The sequence below is a fragment of the Chanodichthys erythropterus genome, chromosome 8 (genome assembly GCF_024489055.1).
Source record: "Chanodichthys erythropterus isolate Z2021 chromosome 8, ASM2448905v1, whole genome shotgun sequence".
NCBI lineage: Eukaryota > Metazoa > Chordata > Actinopteri > Cypriniformes > Xenocyprididae > Chanodichthys > Chanodichthys erythropterus.
In genome coordinates this window covers 6,446,831-6,472,950 of record NC_090228.1, presented here as the reverse complement: position 1 = coordinate 6,472,950, position 26,120 = coordinate 6,446,831, and the positions used below count along the sequence as shown (strand labels likewise).

General features: G+C 37.9%; 1 protein-coding gene across 6 annotated transcripts in view; it reads left to right on the top strand.

The window, feature by feature from the left end:
• The first annotated feature begins 5,515 nt into the window (after positions 1 to 5,515).
• Positions 5,516 to 26,120, top strand: part of cald1a (caldesmon 1a) — a 65,591-nt gene continuing 44,986 nt past the window's right edge. For all 6 annotated transcript variants that reach the window (XR_010895670.1, XR_010895669.1, XM_067391629.1 and 3 more), the window contains exon 1: positions 5,516 to 5,642. The gene's annotated coding sequence lies outside the window, so the exon portion shown is untranslated. The remainder of the gene's footprint in view (positions 5,643 to 26,120) is intronic.

Below are 26,120 nucleotides of genomic sequence, written 5' to 3'. Positions count from 1 at the left end.
AGGTGAAGGGAAGGAATTTGGGTGGCACTGTATCCTCTATTACTAAACAGATGGCAAACTGGCAGATTTGCCATCAGTCATCAAGACCTGAGTCAGCACAACCACTTCAGCACTTTGAAAAGCCTTAGGTAAAACTGACTGTTTAAATCACCAGAAAAAAATAAAATAAAATTGTGAATTCAGCTCAACTAACCAACGAATCAATAAGTTTTGGCATAAATGTTTTTGTGTATGTGGATATGAGCAGTTGACATGATAAAAGTGTGGCTATACTGTACGTCACCTAACACTAATTTAAATATGTTTTAATTAGAGGTAACACATTACCATAAGGTTTTATTTGTTAAAGCTAGAGTAGGCAACTTCAGAGAGGCTAGCATTAGCAAGCTAGCTTTGAAAACATTAGGGCTGCATCTGAAACCTAGGCAGCTGACTTGTTGCCTCGCTGCCTTATCAGGCAATGACTTGTAAGGCAGCGTTTGTGCATGAAGGCACCTCACGAAACTTTTGAGGCAGCGTAACAGTGTAATGATCAAGAGCAGTGGTTTTCAAACCTGTCCTGGAGGCACCCCAGTATGTCTCCCTTATCAGACACACCCAATTTAGTTCTTGCAGTCTCTACTAATGAGCTGATGAGTTGAATCAGGTGTGATAAATGAGGGAGACACAAAATGTGCAGGGCTGGGGTGCCTCCAGGACTGATCTAGAGCAAAATAGCACGAGCTTTGGTGAGAACCTAACAAAGATTTCTCGCTAAAAATTACATCAGAAGTGGAAAATGTTGGTCAAAAATGTACAATTACACACAAAACTGACCAGTAAACACGGCTTTTGGATGTCATCTTTATATTTCTATATTCCACGGGATTGTGGGATATCAAAGGCAGCGAAGGATACATCTATGCTGCCTTCAAATATCGATCAGATGAAGGTATCTCAAGAAACAGGAAGTGAAGCTGGATTCAGACATGCCTTGATGCCTTCCTACCCTGAAATGTGTCCTCCGAAGGCAGCATTTTCCAGTTTTTGGACGCAGACTAGATTCCGCCCTCCCTTCAGTGTGTCTCCAAAGCCACGCCTCTTCCAAAACACATGAATGCGCACAGCCAGAGCAGAGTCTGCAAAGCATCACGAGAAGCAGCGTGAGAGGACTGAATGCAATGACTGGACGAGCATTTTTTAGGGCCTGAGACTTCCACTGAAGAAATACGTATAGGCCTACAGTACATTTTTTAATATTTAGACCACTTCTATTATTGAAGAGAGTTTCAACCAGTATACAGTATGAAAAGTGTTTATGAAAAAAATTGCCTAACCTGACTAACATTAGTTAACATTAAATAACAATTAAAAGTACTTCTAAAGAATGTATTAATCTTGGATTAATGTTAAAGGAACACTCCACTTTTTTTGAAAATAGGCTAATTTTCCAACTCCCCTAGAGTTAAACAGTTGAGTTTTACCGTTTTCGAATCCATTCAGCCGATCTCTGGTTCTGGCGGTACCACTTTTAGCATAGCTTAGCATAGTTCATTGAATCTGATTAGACCGTTAGCATTGCGCTTAAAAATGACCAAAGAGTTTTGATATTTTTCCTATTTAAAACTTGACTCTTCTGTAGTTAAATCGTGTACTAAGACCGACGGAAAATGAAAAGTTGCGATATACTCTCATTCAGGCGTAATAATCAAGGAACTTTGCTGCCGTATCATGGCTGCAGCAGTGCAATGATATTACGCAGCGTCTCTCACAAACGTCTCCATGGTTGCAAGGCACGTTCCCTGTGCAAGCAGGGGCTCACGGGCGCTGCGTAATATCATTGCACTGCTGCAGCCATGGAACGGCAGCAAAGTTCCTTGATTATTACGCCTGAATGAGAGTATAGTTCCTAGCCATATCAGCCTAGAAAATCGCAACTTTTTATTTTCCGTCGGTCTTGGTACACGATTTAACTACAGAAGAGTCAAGTTTTAAATAGGAAAAATATCAAAACTCTTTGGTCATTTTTAAGCGCGATGCTAACGGTCTAATCAGATTCAATGAACTATGCTAAGCTATGCTAAAAGTGGTACCGCCAGAACCGGAGATCGGCTGAATGGATTCGAAAACGGTAAAACTCAACTGTTTAACTCTAGGGGAGTTGGAAAATTAGCCTATTTTCAAAAAAAGTGGAGTGTTCCTTTAATGTCAACATTTACTAATATGCTACATTACATAATGTTAACAAAGATTAATAAATAAATGCATTTTTAGCCAATGCATTTACTAACATTAACTATTGGGACCTTATTATAAATATTACCTCATTATTTTATAGTTATTATGCATGCAGATTTTATGACTGACAGACTGTATGGTATCTTTCCATTTTTCACAAAAAGGTGATTGTAGGAAAAAGGGTACACTTCATTTTATGCATTAATTTAAAAATATAAAAATATGTGCATACATGTTGTGTAGCAAGTACTGCAAGTTTTCTATTTCTCCAAACACATAAAAAAGGAAAAAAATGCCATCTAAATGCTTTTCAAGTAGATCAAAGTTATTTTGAAACCTTTGTGCATAATCTTAAAGTATGCAGTATCTTTTTACTATCCTATTAATGCAGGTTTCTCATTTTTATGATTAGCAGATGGATTTGGTTTAGATTGGATACAGATGCCGTCTCTTTGGCAATGTTAGACACACATTGTTCTTCCTCCCTTAAAAAATGACTTCCAAAGGTTCATTGTATCCTGCCGCACTTAATAATGCCAGGAAGGTTTAGGATCAATGTGAGAGAGGTTGAGATCGAGGAGAATTATAAGATTGTTCTGTAACGTCTTAAGTTCACTGAATGTACTCAAGTTGATAACAGAGATGCTTCATTCTTGTATATTAAAATAAACAGGCCAATCCTTTGTTCATTAATTAGGCTACAGCCGAAATTGTAATTATAGTCCATTTGAATCTGTGTCTGTTACTTGGTTGCAGTTCAAATCCTCAGTACCCACAATTATAAGGCCATTGGAGATGGATTTTGATATTAGCACCCCAGGGTTCACCTACACTTATCTGTGATGTTAAACTCTCAATGCTTCAGATGTCCTGGTTAAAACAAGTTCATGTACTCCCATAGAGAGAGACAATCTCGAGATATTCTCTCTCTTAAGAGCACATTTAAGGCAAGTTAAGGCAAGCGGCTAATATTTTCAGGAACTCATAGGCTATTTAATATCTGAGGTTATCTGAGGTCTGTCATTGATGTTGTAAACCAAAGCACATTATAAAAGTAAACATCTGAGATCCTCAGGCAAATATAGTCCAGGCAAAACCCTCAGATCAAAAGACCAAAATGTCTGGCAAACTTCTCCTGTGTAACCAAATTACAGGCAAAACTATCGACATTTGACTGCTCTCGGTTTCCAATTCATGGGAAAATACTAAGAGATATTTTGAGGTGAAGCACTTGAGCACTTCTGTTTCACCAGAGTCATACATGTAGAACAAATAAATCCTCATTTTCCTACAATGGTGTTTGCTTGATTCATTTGCCAGAGTTCAAGAATTCAATTTTCAGCCATTCTTTTTAATATTGCCAAGACACACACACACATCGACCTCAGGTCTAATACTCTGGTCTGATTCTCACACACATTTCTGCGCAAAACACCCTCAGTATAGAGATTTTAAAAAGCCAAATCCACACCTCACTGCTCTAATTTGGTTATCATGTTTATTTATTGAGGTTATCAATAATATCCTCAACAAATAATTAATTGTTATCATTATAAAAAGTTCAAGTAACACAAAAGTGACAAGTCTATATTTAAGAATGTACGAGGCTCCAGAATACTTGATTCTGATTGGTCAAACGCATCGCTGGCGGCGCTACTTTCTTGTGTCTTGTATCAGTCTCTCGTTTGGCATATTACGCCTCAGTTAACTATTGTATTAACAATGACCTAATATAACTTCAGTATTAATATCACTGTAAATAATATTCATGGAGTGTTGCTAAAACAGACTGTTTTGTACATTGGAATGGACTATTTTTCTTCGCGGAAGCGTTAAGATAATATTTTCAGCTGAAAGCAATATTTCATGACCACGTATTTATTTATTTATTTGGTGAGTATTTATTTAATAAGCGGGATAATGAACAGTAACCGGTTGTTTATCACAAAATAATCCTGTTTGGTCGATGTTTGCCGTTAAATTGCTGTTTTCCAATTAAACCTGAAGTCATAGCTACACTGCAAAAATGATGTTCTTCTTAGAGTTTTTGTCTTGTTTCTAGTCAAAATATCTTAAAGTTCTTAACCCTTTAACGCGTACGATCACACCGGTGTGATCAGTCTTGGCTGGCCCCAGGAGCGTACGATCACACCGGTGTGATTAGAACGTTCAGTGCATTACATGATCAACTGCCAAATTCAAATGTGCGTGCGCGCTTTAACTGGCGCTAAACCAGAGACGGACGCGCGCAGCGCTTTTCATATCACATATATGCAGTGTTTTCAACCAAATAATGTTCATTTCAGGTTTCAGACATTTAAATGCACATGAGTACTAACAAAACAATATATTTAGAGTTTGTAAAATACACAATGATGTCTATAGAAGCGGAAATAACAACCCTTTCCATTATAACTTGACAACACGTTTAATTCATATCAGATATACATTGTGAAAGTAACTGAAAAGCTTACTCTAATCTTCCCCAGTTCACCGGCACACTTACTTTCATGTATTTCGGGAGAAGTGGATAAATTCACGGGTTGTAAATCCAACAGATCCGATTCTCTGCGCGGTGCAAACTAACATGGCGGCGCCCATCGCTCATATGGCTCAACTAACGCGATCGTTATGAAGGTGTTTAAACAGCAAAACACATCCACTTGCACATATTTGGCAATCGGAATATTAGATATTTCATGGTATAGTTAACAAATTTGTGAATATTTTGAATAAAAAAGGAAAAATTAAATGAAAGCAGATCATCATTCATACAGTGCTGCGGTGTGTCACATAACAAGCAATGACGCGTCACCATGGAAACCATAAAGCGATACGTTCTAAATAACGGTCGCCTTAAAAAAACTCACGCTGGGGGGTCAGACAGAATATTTGAAACTTACGTGCGAAAGGGTTAAATCAAGAAGCATTTTCTTGACAAGTAAAAAATTATTTTCTTGTTTTCAGAAAAAATAAGTGTTTTTCCTTAAAACAAGCAAAATAATCTGCCAGTGGGGTAGGCCTAAGCAAAATAATCTTATATCAAACCAAAAATAAACAATATATTAATTGTTTTCAGTAAAACAGGTTATGTTTACTTACTTTGACAGCAAGAAAACATGTATTTTATTTATATAATTTTGAACTGACATGAAAAAAAAAATGAATATTACAATGTAATAGTGTTCGTTTACTAATAGTGAATGTTGTTAAATCGTGTTTCCAGAGATGAGTTCTGTACACGGCTCGTGAAGGCGGAGATATGATGGAGTGAATGGCTTCTAAAAGGGAGGAGCTTCCGAAACTCAGAGTCCTGTTACTGAACGCTGGAGATTTGGGAGTGAAGGAGCAGCTCAAGTCATTTTCTCTTTGCAGGTTTCTTCGCACATCTAAAGGACGCACACTTCGTTCGCCTCATAGCGCAGGTGAGTTTTACCATCACTGCCAGATGTTTGGATGCGAGTTTACAAACTTTAGGGGCTTTTCACAAACTCTTCCTGCTTTTTTGATAAAACATTAACCATTTGGCGTCAGTCTCAGTGAAGTCTTTTGTTGAAAAACGTGGCTTATAATGCATGCATTTATATAGTTTGATGAATATAATATATCATTTTGTATTTTCAGAAAGTTATAGGTCTAGATTTGTGATGTGATTCAGTTGCTTTGGGACACGAATGTACAAATATTTGTGCATTGGTATATGCATTATAGGGTATGTTAATTGTTATTTGAGTGTTGGGGATGCTAAGACTCTTATCCTTTGTATGTTTTTTGTCTCCTTGACTCCCACACCCATCTTTTTGCATATAGCCTATATTTTAGAATCAGGCTGGATTTCTTTACAATACACAAGCCAAACCCTGTAGGAAAAAGGCCTGGGGTGATTGACAGCTGCCAAAACGATCTAAATAAGGCATGGAAATAGCGTTTTGATACTTTGGAATGGGTTTTAAGTATGCTTTAAACATAATACAAATCAAGTTGTCCTTTCTTAAACCTTTTATTGCATTGAACTCTTTTGGGGGGATTTTGTGTAAGTAAAGGACCTTTCCTAGTGTTCTTCAGCATCCTATAGTCTACACACCGTAAGTAGGGCGCCACTGTCCCGTCACCCGTGCTTAGGTTTAGGGATGCTGTAACGCATTAAGATTCTCAGTGGTATTGTCCAAAGTGGATTTGGAGTTTTCTCTGGCTGCCCGAATCTCCACACTCTCTTCTCAAAATATTTGTGGCGTGGAATCACCCGCCATGAACATTGTTATATTGTTTAATTCATGTCTGTTGTGGGATTTGGGATGGAGCTGAGGGGGTGGGGGGTTTAGAGTGGATGCTTTGGGAAATTTTTCTGCTGGGAACCCTTGAGTGTTTGTTGAACTAAAGCGATGCATTTACAAAGCATTTTGATTGTTGCTATTTGTGTTTTGGCAGTGCAACCATAAATCCCGACCGACAAAGAATGCAAGCTCTGTACTTATTGCAAACTATTAAATTAATTTTATGGCCCCGTTTACTAACACAACCGCACAGGCCAGGCTTCTACGCCTACTGTATGGCAGCTGCATATTTGGCTGATTCAGCCTATAATGTGCATGCAGCTTAGTACAGAATCTGTCAGATTGTTACTCGGGACCTCGTTTTATTGCTCTGACCTTTAGTACGAGTTAGAGCCTGAGGAAAGATCTTAACGCAGAACAATCGAGTGATGTGCTGTCAGAGCAGCAGCACGGATAGTGAAGCGGGCCAGTAATTGGCCATGAAACAGAATCTGATAACACTGTGGTGTATGGAAAATATGTGGGGAATGCCCTCACCTTAAAAGGAACAGATTGAACACAGTGACATATGATTGGAATAGCCTCTGGAATGCAAAACAGTACTGTTTCCCCCCATTTTGCACTTTTTCTGTTTTGGCTCCCTCTTTGTAGGGTCATGGTAACAGATTGCCTGTAGGGGTTTAGACAGAGCTGTCCACTCATGTAAAACATGTTGAAAAAAGCTCTTCTAAGTCAGAGTAATCTAAGAGAACCAAATTTCATTCCTTGTCATGAGCACTTTCTACTGCCAAAAGGATGACAAAGAAACACATTTATGTTAAAGCCACCAGCACATGTTCATCTGCCTTCATTTTTTGAGTGCCACGCCCACATCCCAACATCCAATCAACAACTGATGCATAGAACCAAGTCCCCACCTACATTTTATCTATTTCTATAGCATTGGAAGTAGTGTTGACAAAAATTTAAAAATTTAAAAAAATGTGACAATACCAGCATTTCCCCCTAGCATTTTGAGCGTTTATTCTTAAACACCTCTGATTGGCCACTGTGTTCACACGCTCAGATATATCTACGATCGGCTACAATGATCAATCCCAGACATATCTGTTGAGCGAGTGAACACAATGGCCAGAGACATTTTGGCCTTTTGACAACACTTCTTGGAAGTACATCACAAAGCAGAAGAAAGGATCTGTTGCTGCTTCCATTTCATCACAACTTTAAGCCTTTTCCTGCATTTAGGAAAACAGTTAGCTTAACGCGAAGCTGTTTCTCAAACTGGGATACATGTACCCCTTGGGGTATGAGAGGTGACAGAGGCCTGTCAGGCCTGTTCACACCGGGACGAATATCGCGCGCGATTTTTGCCAACGTTTAACGCCTCGTGACTAAACAACGGGCGCCAATGTGAGTGTGAACACCGACGCGAAAAACTCGAGACGTAAAAGCGTAATTTTTTAAAAAACGCCTCAGGTTTTTTTGGTTTGACGCGCCGCATCTGGCCGACCAATGAGATTGGCGCTTTTGTTCACGTGCATGGAGCTGCGCAAGTTACAGTAAAACACGACTTGGTGGCGCTCAAGCACAAAACGGTCTTGCCGAGCACACAAGACGACGAAGAGAAAGTAAGTAAACGAGGAAGAACCCTACAAACTATCCCTACATCTCAAACAGCTCCCTAGCTTCCTAGGTAGTGTATCAGTATACCATGTAAATGAATGTGGCCGACTCCCTGATCGATGCCCTGACTACTGAACTAGAGAGCTGATTGAGACGCACGCTATGGGTGCTCTGCCAGTTCTTGGCCACACCAATAGATGTGTATTATTTCTGTATTTTTACTTTTTTTTTTCTTTTACATTCAAGAAATATAGTTGAGAATGTCTGTTTCATAAATATGTTTATTTTACTGTTCACTTGCACTTATCATTGTGACTTATTTGCACTACCGTTTCTGACCGTTTCTGACAATATATTATATATATATATATATATATATATATATATATATATATATATGCCATTTTATAGGCCTATATGCATTTTTTTTTTATCTTCTTTAACTTTATTAATATCATATGTTTATTTGCACTACCGTTAAACACAAGCCCCACATACTGTCAGGGAGTGAATTTGCACTTCGCTTGGGTGTGAACACAAAAAATGATCAGATATGAACACGATGATGAAGAGAGAATGCAGTCTTTAATAAATCCAAACAAGAGTTTCACACGCATAACACTGATGATACCCAACCATGGTGAACAGAAACAAGGGAACTTAAATACATGTGCATATGAGGTGATTAATGACACACAGCTGACAGTGATGACTCAAATCAAAAACCATGACAGCAAACTAGTGGTGGGAAATAGTGCAAACAGGAAAACAGAGTGAAACTGTGAAATGGTATGTGCTGTAAAAGGTCAAATACATGACATCCAATAAAATTACTTCATCTTTTGCGGTCAAAACAGACTGCAACCACACAAGCAGCATGATAGGTTGCATGCAGAATATGTTGTGCTAGCAAATCATGCTTCATTACTGTCGTTCTCACAGTACACCTTTGTAAAAGTTGGGTTTTAGCACTTACTCGCATGAAGAACAAATATGAGTGCATAGAGACTGATTCAAAGACTCAAGACTCAAACCCTGTGTGAGTTCTCGTTTTAAATGTTGGTTATATGTTATATGAGCAAGAATGCAATTTTTCTTGAATATCCATGAATGCAAATGTAACATTGTTTTTTATAAAACAGTTTATCAATTAAGTGACGTACATTTTAAACAGTATTGTCAGTATAGTTTGTTCTATTTTGCAAAAAAATAATTGTTTCATTGAAAGCCACAGCAGAATTGTTGAGCAGTGGTGTTTTGTTAGTGAATGAATCTGCAGCTTTGAATGAATTGGGAGAGTCAATGATTCAATGACCCATTCATAAATAAAGATACTTGCTTTGTTATGGAATGAACGTAATGACTCACTCATTAAGACAGTGATTTGCTGGTACCTACTGGCAGTAGTTTATCACTTTCTCTCAATTTCTCTTTTGAACATTTTTAATTTAAAACATTATCTTATAACATTATTTATGCCATTGTATTCATGCCACCTCTGAGCAGGATTAAACAGCGTGTAAATACATCTATGCAGCTTGTGCCACTGCAGTGCAAAGATGGCATTTTGTTGATAATTATTGATTTAGTTTAATGTATTGCTTTATTTATTATATTAATAATTGCATTCATGGAATTTTAAGATTTTGACAAAAACATGACAATACAAAGGGTTTGAAAATCTTTGCCTATGCATTTATACTCAGTGTTTATATGAAGAACGTAAAGTGCAGATGAAAGTTGGTTCAAGACTGTTGTCTCAGCACATTAAACCATGTAAAAAGCTATAAAGGGATGCAGTAGGGAACCAAAATGTAAATATTGCACTTTAAGCCATTTGTAATGTCAAAAATATTGTGTTTTCTTCTTGAATTATGTCGTTCTTTTGGCGTTGGATGATTGCAGTTTTGATGACTAGTGTTAGAGAAATGTAATTCTCCCTGGTTGCTGTTTTATTACATTATGTTTTTTTCACATTAGTTGTCAACTCCTAATGAGCATATGAGTAATACAATATGAAGTTAGTAAATGTATGTCACAGTAACAGTCTATCTATCAAAATGTAGTTATTTTCCTGGAAAGTCAACATTTGTTTTGTTTGCAAATTAACAGTATTCAGTTGACACTCTTTCTTTCCCTACTTGCTAATATATATTTATTTATTTATTTTTAACATAGGATTATTCATAACACATTAGTAAGTTTAGCATTACTGCATAAACATCTGCTTTACATTTATAAAACACACATGTATTTAAAATCAGTAATGCTGGATTAGCTGAACTGTTGTAAAATAGCACATCAGTTGAATTGTACTGTATGTTAATATGGCAGGTTGTGATGTTGTCACGTCAAAACTAAATCGCACCCACTATAATCAATGGAGCTGTAACACAGCATGTAGAGTAGATTATAGTTTTCTTTTTGGTGTCAGACTGCAGGTATAAAAAGTATAGCTGACACATTTCTGCTGTCACATGGCATGCAGTCTCATACAGCCCTATTTGGGCATTTGGACCCTCTAGATTGATGTCCTTCTGCTTCTTATCTGGTTTAGTCTACATTCACGGCCTTGTTTTATCAAGAGCACTACATTTGCCAAAGCTCTATTTGGATCCCTCAAATGCATAAAAACATGTAATTATATTGAGTTGAACTGACAAGTTAATTTGCAAGTTATAGAGGTTCTCCTTAAATGTGCAAAACAATTTTCTAAATACGAAACTCCTATTAATATATGCTATCCACAAAAAGATTTAGGCACATAACCATGCGACATGCGTTCTCATTCTGTTTTTATTAGACATTCAATACAAAGCGTCCTCAAAGTCATTGTGTAAAGCAGAGCTAAAATAATGTTTATTTTAGATGATTCTTGTAAAATGTTCAATTAACTTTCTGTTAGTATGATTGACGTGCGGCAGAAACCTCAGGAGATGCAGCTCTCTAACCCTTCCCCCTTCATATGTTCAGCTATTCCTCTGCTGCTTTGAATCTGATAGCCTGTAATTTTAAAGCAATGGATCCAGAAACCGCAGTTGTGTAACGCTGCAACGTTCTCAGAACTGCTGGATCTGCTGAGCTCCAAACCAGTGGTGACGATCGGGAAATGCAGTGAAACGGGGGCATTCCTCCATTGTGAAGTCAGAGCCGTCTGAAACTTTAGCTGATGTTTATTTAGGTCCCTGCAAATATGCAATAAGTGCCCCAGATGTTTTGTTAGTAATATATAAATCTTAAATTCCTCCCGCCTTTTACATTAAGTCCTTCTGCAGCAGGATTCCATTTTTTTTTTTTTTCTGTAATTTGACTTTGTGGTCTGTTTGTTGTCCTTTATTGAGACGGCAGGTTTCAGTGGAAAAGTCTAATGGTGCCTGGCCTCAGGCTTTGAGGAGATCTTAAGTGCACTAGGCTCTCGCTCAGACCGCTGGTTTGTCAGGATTTTTCAGGGGCGATGAAGGCTGATAGACCTTTATGCTTCTCTGCTATGTCTGTCAAGGAGAGAAGCACATTGGATATTAACTTCAGCCTCAGTTGGGAATAACTAAACATATTAAGAAATGTTAATTTCCAACATATTTTGGGTTTATTTTAAGCAATCAATACAGTCATTTTTAAACAATTGTTGAGTTAAATAAAACTACCCAGCAGGTTGGGCAAACATTTGACTCAACCGCTGGGTTGAAACAACCATGTTCCAAACCTGACTTTCTTTCTTCTGTGAAATACAAAAGATCTTTTGAATGTCAGTGAGGTCCAAACAAAATTGACTTTCATCGTATAGCCAAAAAAAAAGAAGCCATTTTTCAAGTTATCATCTTTTGTGTTCTATAGAAGAATAAATCATGAAAATGATTCATGAAAAATCAATGAAAATTATACAGGTGTGATGGAACTGCATGAGGGTAAATGATGATAGAATTCTCATTTTTGGGTGAACTGTCTCTTTAAGACCAAGCAGCAATATGTTGGACATTTACATTTATACATTTGGGAGATGCTTTTTTGTCCAAAGTGACCTGGATTGCATTTAAGGTGTACTTGTTATCAGTTCACTTCATGTATCCCTTTAAACTACAGGAATGAACTGAATGAACATGCACATTGTAATTGGCAATCTAGCATCTATAAATAATTTATTAAGTTATGTATAAATTTCAGGGTAATGATTAGTTTGGTCTCTTTTTCTGTAGGACTTTGAGTTGGTTTGTTTCTGTCGTTGTTCATTGTTTGAGTTGGTATCCTGTTGGTTGGTTTGCACTGTTTCTAGATTAGTTTTCTTTGTCTGTGTTCATTAGTTAGTTGGTTTTTGATTTCCCTTGTGTCACACCTGTATTTAATTAGTTACCTCTTTTCTTGCCTAGTGTTTTCCCATGTACTGCACATATAGCCCTCAATTTGTTCAGTTCTTGTCATGTGTTTATGTCGCCACATGTTTTTCTTGTGATCTTCTTTGTTGTATCTTCTTTGTTTTTGTTTCAAACTAAAAGTGCTGCAATTTGATACCCTTCTCGATTTTGCCTGACCTACCGTGACAATAATATGAAATACTCATAACCTCAGGTAATATGACATATATTTCAAAGACCATGTGATTATGACAATCAAAATTACCACAATTCTAGTAACATGCAACCGATCTGAGACTTTTTTTTCTGTGAGCTGATTCTTATCTGCAAAAACATGCACAGGAAATGTCTCAATGAACCCATTTTCTCTGTCCTCTGCCTCGGCCGACTAAAAGCCCACTAAACAAACAAAACTAATCAAAAGATGTCCCAACGCATTCCATCAGAAATCACTCTGTGAGCGGGAAATGAAGAATTAGGCGACATATTTAGGGTCAGCATGATGCAGAAGTGAAAGAACGCATGAAAATTGACGTTGACTCCAGCATGAGGTCATGTTGATGTAGTGGCGAATATGCGCCAACACTCCCATAAAGGTGTTGAGGGAGAGCCAGTGAGCGGTGATTTGACGAATGCCGATTCTGCTGAGGTAAGGAGCGCTTTAGCGAGCCGCTAGTCAAACTCTCCTGACCTCCTGACCTAAGAAAACAAGCATGCTTCTCTTTGCCGACTCGCTTTGTGCTCTTTCAGCCTTACATGGTCAGATCGTACATGTATCCTTATCACAAACCAAGCTGGGTCAAAGTAAAAGCCAATCTTGTGAGAGAATGTTGCTGCTAGCATGATGAAGTTGAGTGGTATCAAGTAACAGATGACCTACAGTTTGCCAAAGACAAAAGCTGACGGATGATGTTGAAATGATCCCCCAAAAAAAGCAAAATCCCCCAAATACAGATGCTAGACTTATTTCTCTGGCTATGTCTACAGTAATCCGGCTACATTTGACAACCCATCAACGTTTCGGCCTCACTTTCCACACTAGCTATGTTTCCATCCACCTATTTTTATGTGCATTTTGGGATATCGCATAAAAAAAAAAATAAATAAATAAAAAAAAACGCTGGAAACGCCAAAATGCGCATACATTCTAAAAATGCACATCAAAAACTTATGGGCACAATTGCACAATTTGAAAATGATGTTTAGTTATGTGACGCATATTATACTGATAGATATCTGTTTATACCGGTATGTGCCTGCTATGTGTTATTCACTTTCACAGTGTTGCTAAAGATAAATGTGCAATCTTTATATTACATTCCTGCAAAGATGAAAGAAAATTTACTTGCAATTTCTGTCTTGTGTCAAAACACGAGGGCAATTGCATTTTAGACCATAAAATGGTGATTGAGTGCAACCTGGACATATGTTAGTGGTGAGATATTTCACCAATAAAATGGTTGTGCAGAAGAACAGTGATGTCTCTCTGTATCATCTCAGTGAGTTTTTATTACAATTTATGCATGCACATAAGATGATTTTAGCGTTTTCTGACATTTCAGCATGGAACCCTTGAAAGTTCTAGTGTGGACAAAGAGTCATTTTCAAATGTATCTAGATTAATGTAGACGTAGCCTCTGACTGTTAATTCCTTAATAGACCTCAGTCTTTATGTGTGCGCCTGGTAATGGTAGCAGTGGTAATTGTTTAAGAGTGTCTTTATGGAGTGAACTCTTTCCTTCTAATCAGAAGCATATTTACGTACTAGCACACTCGCCTCAGAAGAATCCTCAGGAATGCAAGGCTGCAGCGCGCACACGCACCCTCACCCTCACCTCCTTTTTCTTTCCACTTCACATGTCATTGCATCCTTCTGAGAGAGCCAATTAAAGCTGATTAAAGCCAGAGATCAAAGCAGCTGGCGTGACTGTCACTCAGGATTCCCTCTTCTAATGTGTATTTACCTGCGCATGTTAAGTGAAATACATCCTGACGCATTTACATAAGTGGAACTGTACAAAAATTTGCGGTATAGGGGCTGGCTTGGTTTGTTTTTGTAAGCTGAGAGGCACTGCGGAATTAGTTAATTTCTTGATTGGCCCTTTCTCATTGCCTGGCAGTGAGTCAGGCGCAGAAATGCGCTCTCATGGTGAGAGTTTTTAATCAGAAATGCTCTGCACGGAGAGGAACTGGCATTCGAGAGACTCTTACCTCATAAGAAATGTGTTATAAATGATTCCCCATTACAATCGCTCATGCTATTAATAAACATCTCAGGTCTGGCTTTCTTAAAGCAGATTTTATTACCCTTCAGTTGGAGTCCAAACTAGCGGAGGCGATTGCCTGCTGTTCTTAGCAGGGCTAGTGATTCTAAGTGAGGAGAAAAGGCAGGGAATTTATTTGATACATGTCCCAATAGTCAGTAAATGTATTCAGAATGGACATAATGTAATTCAGAGGTGGTACCCATAAAAATATATGTTGTATTTACAGGAAGTTATTTGCATTAATTGTGTAACAATAGCTCTGTTCCAAAACCTAGTGAGCTGCCTACCTAGACAGCATCTTAAGGTGCACACACGATATTGAACGGATTCTTAAACATCTCTGATTGGCCGTTGTATTCACGCACTCAACAGATAAGTCTGTGATTGACTACAAGGATCAACGCTTCATTCACGCATCTTTGACGCTCTTCGCCCAGTGCTTACACAGATACATACAGGAGCATTTGAAAGCAGGTGGCTATCCCTAATATATCTGCTGATAGACGGATCTGCCTGCTTTCAAACACTCCTGTGTGTATCTGTGTAGGTGCTTGGCGAAGAGCATCAAAGATGTTTTTTTAATTATAAAAACCATGAGTATCTTGTTAGCTTAGAAACATACTAACATCAAACTCTTGGAATCTGCTGTGTCTCAATTCGCATACTATCCATCCTAAATAGTATTCGAAAATTAGAATTAGTGTGTCTCAAATTGTATTATGTTGAAATGAGTATTCTGAAACTTAAAGTGCAGATCCACTTTAACAGCTAATATTGCCCACAATGGATTGTGCATTGGAGGTGGATTCAGTTCAGAACTACAAACAGGAATTAAAAGTGTTAAAAAAACTACTAACATGGGGAATATGCAAGACCTCCATGTTCCAAATGTTCCAAAATTGCCTACTCTTCTGCACACTCAAAAATTTCTAGTTTTTCTTCACAAAAGACTACTTCTGGAGCATTATATAAGTAGGTGAAGTGGGTGCAGTGATTTGAATGCTATTCACAATGTCAAAAACAGTTTTTGCCAAATTCTAAGACAGAATGGTCCTTTATATTAAGTGGCCTTAACTACTATGTACTTACATTTAAATTAATCAGTTGATACAATGCACTTATTTTGTAAATACATGTTTTTACATTGTATTTTAAAAACACCTGCATGTAATTACATCTGTAATTACATTTATAATTACACTGTTGACCCATCCCTTACACCTTACCCCTACCCTTAAACCTACCCATACCATCAAACCTGTCCCTAACCTTACCCGTTTCACACCTCAATATCAGAAAATATGTTTTGCAATTCAATATGAACCCAGTAAGTACACTGTACTTATTTTTTGATGCAAGTACATAGTAGTTAAGGCCACTTAATATAAAGTGGGACTGACAGAATTGCATATATCCTTTGTGAAAAAGGCAATTTCCTAATGTACTCGACAGACTTGTTAAAAAGTCATCTAAGATGGCATGATGAAACATTTCAATCAATATCAATAATTGGTGAATTAAAAATAGATGTTGTTTGCTTTTAGCTTAGCAACATACTAACATAAAACGCTACTAATGAGGTTCAATTTCAGTTAAGATGCTGCCTTAAAAAGCATATTGAGGTGTCCTGTTGTAAACTCTCTACACAGGTAGTTACCTGTGTAGAGAGTTTACAATAGGACACCTCAATATGTTCTAGAACACAGTCAACAACCAAATTGGAAGGAAATTAGCACTTGGTGACGCTGAGACCAAAACAATAGCAGCAGCAAACATACCCTTTGTTTATTTCTTCCTGGCCTGATGCAAACAAAATGGGGGATGCAAATTGATAGGGAGTCGGCCGTAATTACAGACTCATTATTGTTAATCACTGACGCACAGCGGATTCAAACATGTCTTTAAAAGTGGGTTAAAGCAGTTGTGTGTCTTTTTGAGTGATGAAATACTTGACAGAATTTGATGAATGTGATGGAGGTCTTGTTGTGTGTGTGTGTGTCTATGTTAGACCGGCAGACCTCATTAAGGTTTGCTTAAACGAACACGGCCTCAGTAACGAGAACAATGGGCATTTGTTGCAATCACGTCTGACAGTCTGGTGTGTGTGTGTGTGTGTGGCTGCAATGCCACTCAAGTCTGTGACAGGCGTCTGCCAGACCACCGCGGATAATAACAGGCCTCCATTAGTCCAGGTTAGACTTAATGATCAGGAATTGAGTCGCGGTCGCCCGGGCACTTCAGAAACGCAATAGCGAGTCATTCAGGATCTCTGTCAACACAACCAATCTCAGCCCTCTGAATGTATGCTTGTGTGTGGCACAGGTGTGTAAAAGTGTGTGAGACTGCAGTCCAGCATCATCTTGGAGTGGCTCCAGTGATGCTTGGGTTTGTGAATTAATCTCATTTCCAGTTAGCCTATTAGCTATGATGAGGGACCCTCAACCCAGCAACTTGAAACCGCCCCATAGCTCCAATATTCAATTATTTACAATTTCATGCTTGCCTGAGATTTGTGTTTTTCTTGTAAATGTAAAGATTATGCAGCAGGAGTCCTTTATGTTGAACTCTGAGGTAATGATTTATGCGCTTTTTTTCCTTAAAAGGGTTTGTACGCTGTTGCAGAGTGGAAGGGTACATTGAGTTGAGCTGCATGACGGAGCGCTTGCACTCAAACATTTCTAGGCTTAACTGCGGCAATATTTCACTCGACTAAAATAGAGGAATTTATCATAAAGCTCACAAAGTCGTCCAAAGCCAAGTAAATATAAGTGACTGTGTGTTTGTTCGAGAGAGAGTGAAAGAAAAAGAGAGATTTTTCTTGGAACTGGCAGTTACAGCCACATTGAAAGAAAGATTTTATTTTTTTTTTTGAGGTTTTCCTCAACGAACTGCACAGCCCTGTGGCACTAAACATAGCCATGGCGAATTTACCACAAAATGTTTTATATGCGACGACGTGGCCGGTATGACTGAGGTTCAGTGTGCATGTGTGATATACCTGCGTCTTTACAGTTCACGCTGCCTTCTCTTAAGTGTCTGTAGGGGCCACACAGCGCTCAGCCCCTGACAACGCTGGCCTGGAGCCATGCTAATAATAACAGCCAGCAGAAATATGCACAGAAGAGGGAAGATCTGGTAGCGTAGCTGGAAGAGAGGGGCACGGGAAGGGGTTCTGCACACACACAAGAATGTGTCATCTAAGGAGTCACATAGTACAACATATTCTACCGCGAACATGCATATCTCTGCAGTCTGCACCTATATGTTATTGGTCATATTTATTTAATTACTATTATAAATCAAACATATTTATAATATTAGTGTTGTAATGATACTGGAACTTCTAACTTCGATATGATGCCTTGAAAATGGTGCTGGGCGATATATCGCATGAGATTGTCACGCGCATTTCGTCAGTAAAGCCGGTTCCCTGATTGCCGCTAAATCGCCATCACCTGCTTTCACATGGAGCGGCATTTAATAGACACAGCCGTAGTGCACTGACAGGCCACGCAATATCGCGCTCATTATCGAAGGCGATTCATCTGCAATATGAACGCGATATTGCGTAGCTTGTCAGTGATCTACGCTCTGTCTATTAAATGCTGCTCCATTTCAAAGCAGGTGATGGTGATTTAGCGGTAATCAGGGAACCGGCTTTACTGACGAAATGCGCGTGACAATCGCATGCGATGTATCGCCCAGCCCTACTTGAAAAATATCGATATTCGATACCACGGGGAAAACTGTCATGTATACTGCCATACAGATATTTTTAATTTATTTATTTATTTATTTTGATAATTTGGGTAATTTTGCTGCTATAGCTTTCACTCAGCACAGGTAGGCTTTATTTGAAGCAGAACTAAATATACAAAAAAAGACAAATAAACAGACAATAATAAAATAAGAACAAATAAACAAACTGCAAATGATAGCACAAATAAATAGATTAAAATAAAGGGACAAATGAAATAAATATGGCTTTAAGTGTTTCAGGTGAATCTAACAGTAGGATTCAGGTAAGAAACACTACAGAAATTAAAGTATTTAAATGTAAAAAACATCAACACTTGGTCTTCATTGTGAAAATCCAACACAGATTAATGCTTACAATAAAAGTTACAAGAGCAGCAAGTGATTTCCTTAATTTTGTCTTTTTTTTTTTTTTTTATTTAAAGGTCCCGTTCTTCGTGATCCCATGTTTCAAACTTTAGTTAGTGTGTAATGTTGTTGTTAGAGTATAAATAAAATCTGTAAAATTTTAAAGCTCAAAGTTCAATGCCAAGCGAGATATTTTATTTAACAGAAGTCGCCTACATCGAACGGCTAGTTTGGACTACATCCCTCTACTTCCTTCTTTAATGACGTCACTAAAACAGTTTTTTGACTAACCTCCGCCCACAGGAATACACAAAAAAGGGGGCGTGGTCTTGTTGCGTTCCCACAGAGAAGAGCAAGAGTTGCGTTTGTAGAGTGTGTTTGTCGCCATGTCGTCGAAACGCTGTTATTTTCATCCCACAGTCCAATCACCTTTGTTTGGCCTTCCCAGGGACGCTGTACTTAGAGATCAATGGTTACAATTTATGTTTAACTCGGTTCCCGGAAATTATAATCCACATGTAAAACTATGTGCAGCACATTTTGCTGAGGACAGCTTCCTCAATCTCAATCAGTTTAATGCCGGATTCGCACAAAGATTATTCTTGAAAGATGGAGCAGAAGCTGCTGTCGAATCACAACACAGGAACCGCTGGCACAATCAGAACTCGTTACGTATTTCTGAAGGAGGGACTTCATAGAACAAGGAAGTCATCAGCCCGTTTTTATGACAGTGGAAACAGCGGTATACAGATAAGTAATTATGTGAAAAAAAACTCTGTTTTTTTTTTTTTGTTTATCTCTGTGTTTTGCTTTTATGCCACTGACTGGACGGGGCGGAGTCGTGGCTACACACACGCGGTAACGTTTTTAAGGGGAAAGTATTAACAGGATTAAAAAACCGAAATAACCGACATGGGAAAATTACGTCGGTTAGAGTTTCTGAATTTCGGTTTCGGTTACTTTTTGATTAATCGTCCAGCCCTAACACATGTTATATTGCACACTATAAACACAATCAAAGCTTCAAAAAACCACGAAAAACGGGACCTTTAAGGTGACAGACAGCAGCAGGTTTATTAGGTTGCTGTCACTTTAAGAGCTTTTGTGCAGATCCTTTATACTGTTACACAACATACAATGAATAGGTCTACTCGCCAAGATGGGCATTTTGACAGTGTTGTGTGTATTTGACCATTTAAGCACAAACACCAAGGCCACCAAAACCAAGTAAATTTGGTACTCACAAGCTGTTTGATTGACTTTTTGTTCATTCCTCAAAGATTTTGGTCCATATTGACATGATAGCTTCATGCAGTTAAAGCTATGCAGATTTGTCGGCTGCACATACATGATGCGAATCTCCCATTCCACCACATCCCAAAGGTGTTCTATTGGATTGAGATCTGGTGACTCTCAAAACTGCTGGGTTAAATATGGACAAAATCAGGGATTGGGTTGTTTTTACCCAGCCATTTTTTTCAACCAATTTTGGATTTATTTTTTCAGCCAGCAATATATTAATATAGTAAAAGGCATGTTTTTGCTCACCCCCAAATAGGGGCAAATTTGTGGGGTATTTTAAGCTGAAAATTGACCAGACCAGAGACTTATATTACATCATGTGAAAGAGGGCATAATAGGTGCCTTTTAACCCAACCAGCTGTGTTTGTCCATATTTTACCTAGCTTGGGTTGTTTTTAACCCAGCATTTTTTAGAGTGGTGGAGGCCATTTGAGAATAGTGAACTCATTGTCATGTTCAAGAAACCAGTTTGAGATGATTTGAGCTATGTTACATGGCATGTTATCCTGCTGGAAGATGGGTTACACTGTGCTCATAAAGGGATGGACATGGTCATCAACAATACTCAGGATGTGGTGTTTAAACAATGCTAAAATGGTACTAAGGGGCCCAGAGAACATCATTACACCACCACCAGCAGCCTGAACTGTTGATACTAGGCAGGATGGATCCATGCTTTCATGTTGTTTATGCCAAATTCTGACCCTACCATCTGAATGTTGCAACAGAACTCGAGACTCATCATTTGTTAAAACGTCAGAGCTTGTGTTCTGAGGGTTTGCTCACAACATACGGTTCCTCCTCTCAAACTCCCGAATGGTGCATCCTTAAGTAATGCCTGCCAGTGAGGTCATCCAGCCCGAGGCATAATCTTATTTCTGCTATCTCTCCCGAGGAATGCAACGCCCTTCATTTTTCAGAAAATTCTCATCAATTAATTCTCTTAAAATCTTGTGCGCTAAAGAAGAGCACATTCCATTGTCTGAGTTCTGGGCTATAAAACGGCCACATTGAGGAAGATTAATACTGATGGAATGGAAAACTGGATGGAAAAATGACACTAGCCGTGCCGATAACTCTCCTCAGGGAGTGAATGTTTTCGCACAGTTCAGAGACTTTGGAGACATAAACAAATGAGATGACAGAAGCTGGGTTTTGAGGATGGAGGACGAGGGGAGCATGTTGCATTGCGTGGAAGCTGTGACATTGAGTGTACGAGTCATGCTTTTGGCTTGTATTGCTACCATGTAAGGCATGACAGGAAGATATTTCTCCCATAGTGATGTTGAGCACAGCCTTAAATCACTGGTGGTTTTAACTATATTTTTTCGTTCAGTTCTGTTGCCGTTCTTGTGTGCAAAATTCAATAGACACATTTTACAAGACACATAAGGAACTTCTTAGCTTTATGAGAAATACATTTTTATGTTCCATTAAATGTTCCAGCAAGCTGTAACGTATACAGGAGAGAGTGTAGCGTAGGTTGTGCTGGGTTATGTTAATTGTGAGAGAAAAAGTGAGTGGCTAAATGCAGCTTTCTCCTAAATGAGGCCCTCATGCTAGGTCAAATATAGTATGTAATTGATATTTAGCAAAGGCTGATGTTTTCAATACCTCAATTTGGTGTTTAGTAGGTGGTCTACAGTATATGCAGAAACAAACTTTAAGGGATAGATCTCCCAAAAATATAAAAACCGTGCTGCTTTATGAAAATGAAAGCAAATTGGGTCTGTCCATAATATTAAAAAGCACATTAAAAACCAAAGTAGTTTGTAGGACTTGTTCTTTATATATCTTTTAAAGACATGCAGTAGCTGATGACGAAGAGACCAATACTTAAAGGAACACTCCACTTTTTTTGAAAATAGGCTCATTTTCCAACTCCCCTAGAGTTAAACAGTTGAGTTTTACCGTTTTCGAATCCATTCAGCCCATCTCCGGTTCTGGCGGTACCACTTTTAGCATAGCTTAGCATAGTTCATTGAATCTGATTAGACCGTTAGCATCGCGCTTAAAAATGACCAAAAAGTTTTGATATTTTTCCTATTTAAAACTTGACTCTTCTGTAGTTACATTGTGTACTAAGACCGGCGGAAAATGAAAAGTTGAGATTTTCTAGGCTGATATGGCTAGGAACTATACTCTCATTCAGGCGTAATAATCAAGGAACTTTGCTGCCGTATCATGGCTGCAGCAGTGCAATGATATTACGCAGCGCCCGTGAGCCCCTGCTTGCACAGGGAACATGCCTTGCAACCATGGAGACGTTTGTGAGAGACGCTGCGTAATATCATTGCACTGCTGCAGCCATGATACGGCAGCAAAGTTTAAATAGGAAAAATATCAAAACTCTGGTCATTTTTAAGCGCGATGCTAACGGTCTAATCAGATTCAATGAACTATGCTAAAAGTGGTACCGCCAGAACCGGAGATTGGCTGAATGGATTCGAAAACGGTAAAACTCAACTGTTTAACTCTAGGGGAGTTGGAAAATTAGCCTATTTTCAAAAAAAGTGGAGTGTTCCTTTAAAGGGGTAGTTAACCGAAAAATGAAAATTATCCCATAAATTAGGCTACTCATCCTCAAGCCATCCTAGGTGTATGACTTTATTCTTTCAGTCAAACACAATCGGAGTTACATTAAAAAATATTCTGGCTCTTCCGAGCTTTATAATGAATAGTCACAGAGATTTTGAAGCCCAAAAAAGTGTTTATTAAAGGTTTATTAAAGGTTAATAAAGGCCTTCTGAAGCAAAGTGTTGCAATTTTGTAAGAAAAATAGCCTTTTAATAGATTTTTTGGCTTCAAAATCTCATTTACTATTTACTCTGATTATAAAGCTTTGAAAAGCCAGGATATTTTTTAATAGGCTATAACTCTGATTGTGTTTGACTGAAGGAAGAAAGTCATATACACCTAGGATGGCTTGAGGGTGAGTAAATCATGGGAAAGTTTTCATGTTTGGGTGAACTATGCCTTTAAGTTCCCCTCCTCTCTAGCTCTCAAATAAAGAAAAAAATAATGAATTGATGTCTCAAGACCAAAGTGAGACCAATGATGTCAGCATAATATTTTTGTTGTTTATGCAACTTTAATAGTTTATAGCTACTGTGGAACGGAAGATTATCAGTGGATAACAAATTAAATATGTGTTTGTTAATCCCACAATGTTATCATATGACTTGCAATAATGTATAGACTACTTTTATGATCATCTTTAGGTACTTTTATGATGTTTTTGTCTTTATTGCAGCTTGACAGACCCATATATGGGAAAAGAGCAGCTATTTTTCTTCAAAAATTCTGCTTTTGTGTTCCAGGGAAGAAAGTCATAGGGGTTTTGAACATTATGAGGATGAGTAAAGCATGAGTTAATTTTTCCGTGCAACGATTTCTCAGTTGTCAACATATGATGTAGCTTAGCCTACTCTAATGTACACAATTGCTTTTATAGAACGGTATCTCAGATGACATAACACTGAGCTCATCAGATCCAAACCTCGATGAATGAATGCTTAAACACTTAAGTGTTGGCAGGCGTCTTGTTGCATGCTTTTGTGATTTAACAGGTCATGAAAAACCTTACATGTCATGATAAGGAAGCTAAATGAGTTTTGCTTCATTTCTTTTGTATCACATGCAGCATAGACCATGACGCACACATCAAAAGCTCACTGCGATACGTTCTGCTTCAAAGGTTCAAGGCGTTTTCTGTCATGGCCATCTTTGTGGCTGAAACGATGGATATTTTGGACAAGAATCTTTTTTTCCACTCTGGTCTCTCACAGTTATGTAAGAAGAGACTTAGCTCAAAGCTAAACCACTCAATCTTGGACAAAAAATGCTGGGAGGGAAAAGCTTTTTTTCTTGTGTGCCGTTGTTTATTTAATTTTTTTTTCTCAGAAAGTTGAGGATAGTGTAGAAGAGGGTTTGGATGTGGTTTGGGACAGGTAGTGCGTTAGGTATGTTTTGTTGTTTCTGTGAGTAAATTTGTTTGATGCTACTCAGACGTCACGTAGCGCTATCATTCGCTCTGTGGAGTGCAGATAGAAGTTCCCTTCACTCTCTCTCTGTGGTCAGTGTGTTTGAATATGAGGGCTCTATCTGTCTACACAGCATGTGAAACCCTTGGGTTTTTCTTTTTTTGTGTGTGTTGCTTACGGGAAAGAGAGCTTTTTTCCTACCATATTTGGTCATGTGGAGCCAAGCCAATAGGCAGCAGACGTTTGATGCCGTACAAGCATCTCAATTTGGCCTTTTCCCTCCTGCTCTCCTTTTTTTTTTTTTTTTTTATAGTAGGACCTTGCATGCCGATACTGGCTGATAGTGGTGCGATCTTTGGACATGCATGAGAGGACCATTTAAAATCAGCATTTTAAAATGCATAGCATGAAAGCTTCTCTGCACCTGAAATGCATTTCCAGAAGCACAGCTGCTGTTGTGCGGAAATAAATGGCCCTGGGTTTAATGAGTTAATGCCTATGAAAATTGCCCATTCAAAAGCGGAAAAAAAAAAACATTTTTCCGACATCTTAAACCCATGTGCTCAAATTTCTCTTGTTCATTTCTTTGTGTTGGAAAGAAAAAGTGAACATTTAGGGTGATTGTTAGGGTGATCTTTTAATAACAGAAAATAATAAATAAAATGTGAATAAGAGTCATTGACAAATAAAGCTTAAAGCTTAAATCTTAAAATCTTTTCAAAACTGATGTAATGCATATTTTCATTAACAATTTGTTTAAACAAGTTGCAGTTGTTAAATAACATTTCAAAGTGTTTAAATTCATTTTTTGAATGTTTTTATGTCAGGCGGTACAACCAAATAGTTGTATGTATATATACTATAGTTGTACCACCTGACATGGAAAGTGTACCAACCTACCAAAACTTGAAATGAGCAGTTTTTACCAGTATTTGAGAGAGATCTACAAACCTTTTCACTCTGCCACAAGGATCAGTTGAGGTCCAGATGATGCATTATCATGTTTACTGTCATTACCTTGTCAAATCATAATAAAAGAGCCATGTTTGCAGTTGTGCCAACCTGACATTTGAGAATATACAACATCTTTAAAACAACTGATATTTATAACATGTTTATATGAAAAGTTTCAAACCTAAAATGATGCCATAGTATTTAGTTTTTATTATTAGTAAAACCCCTTTTTAATAGTTTTCTTAGTCTGTTCTTTTGTTCGGACAGTTGCACCACCTGACATTTTGGGGGTTTAAGATAACAAAACATAAAATAATATCTATTATTTAAATGTTATAAAAATTAATGCAAACTAAATAGGTTTTATAGAATAGAGTGATATATGTCATGAATTTATCACATTATTTTAAAAAGAAATAATACACTTGGACACAAAAATTTGCACATCATGTCATTGACCTATAAACATATTATTTATTTTAAAAGAAAAAATAAACTGTGTATTTATAATACGTATTTTATAGAATTACGAAACTATTTTAAACAACATGGGTAGCACTAAATAAAAATAATGTTAAAAATTTAATTATTAAGGGAATTTTAAAAGAGGAAATGCCATATATTTGTGAATATGTTGCATACCCGGCTGGTAGCCTATATTTTCCCCAAAACATTTCAGGTCATACATCAAAGAGTACGATGTTTATAATGTTTTCTTATGACAGCTATTGACATTTGCTCTCTATGCCAGAGTCTGTAATTGCATGGCATTGTGGGTAATTGAGCGGTTTAAGACCTATTTGGTGTTTGAGCAGGTAACTGTAGACCAACTCGCAGAGAATGATTCAGAGGACATGCAGACGTGTCGGGGAATGCGATCCATTGTCTGGGAATGCAGGAATCTCCTTTTCCAACCTCAAGTGGAAATTCAATGACTGAGGCCTATTTTTGCCCTTGCTTAAATTCTTGATCCCATCCCTCCCATTTTAAAAACCTAAGGGATAATGTACAGTCAGCGAGTTATTACCCTGATGTGGTGATCAGGAT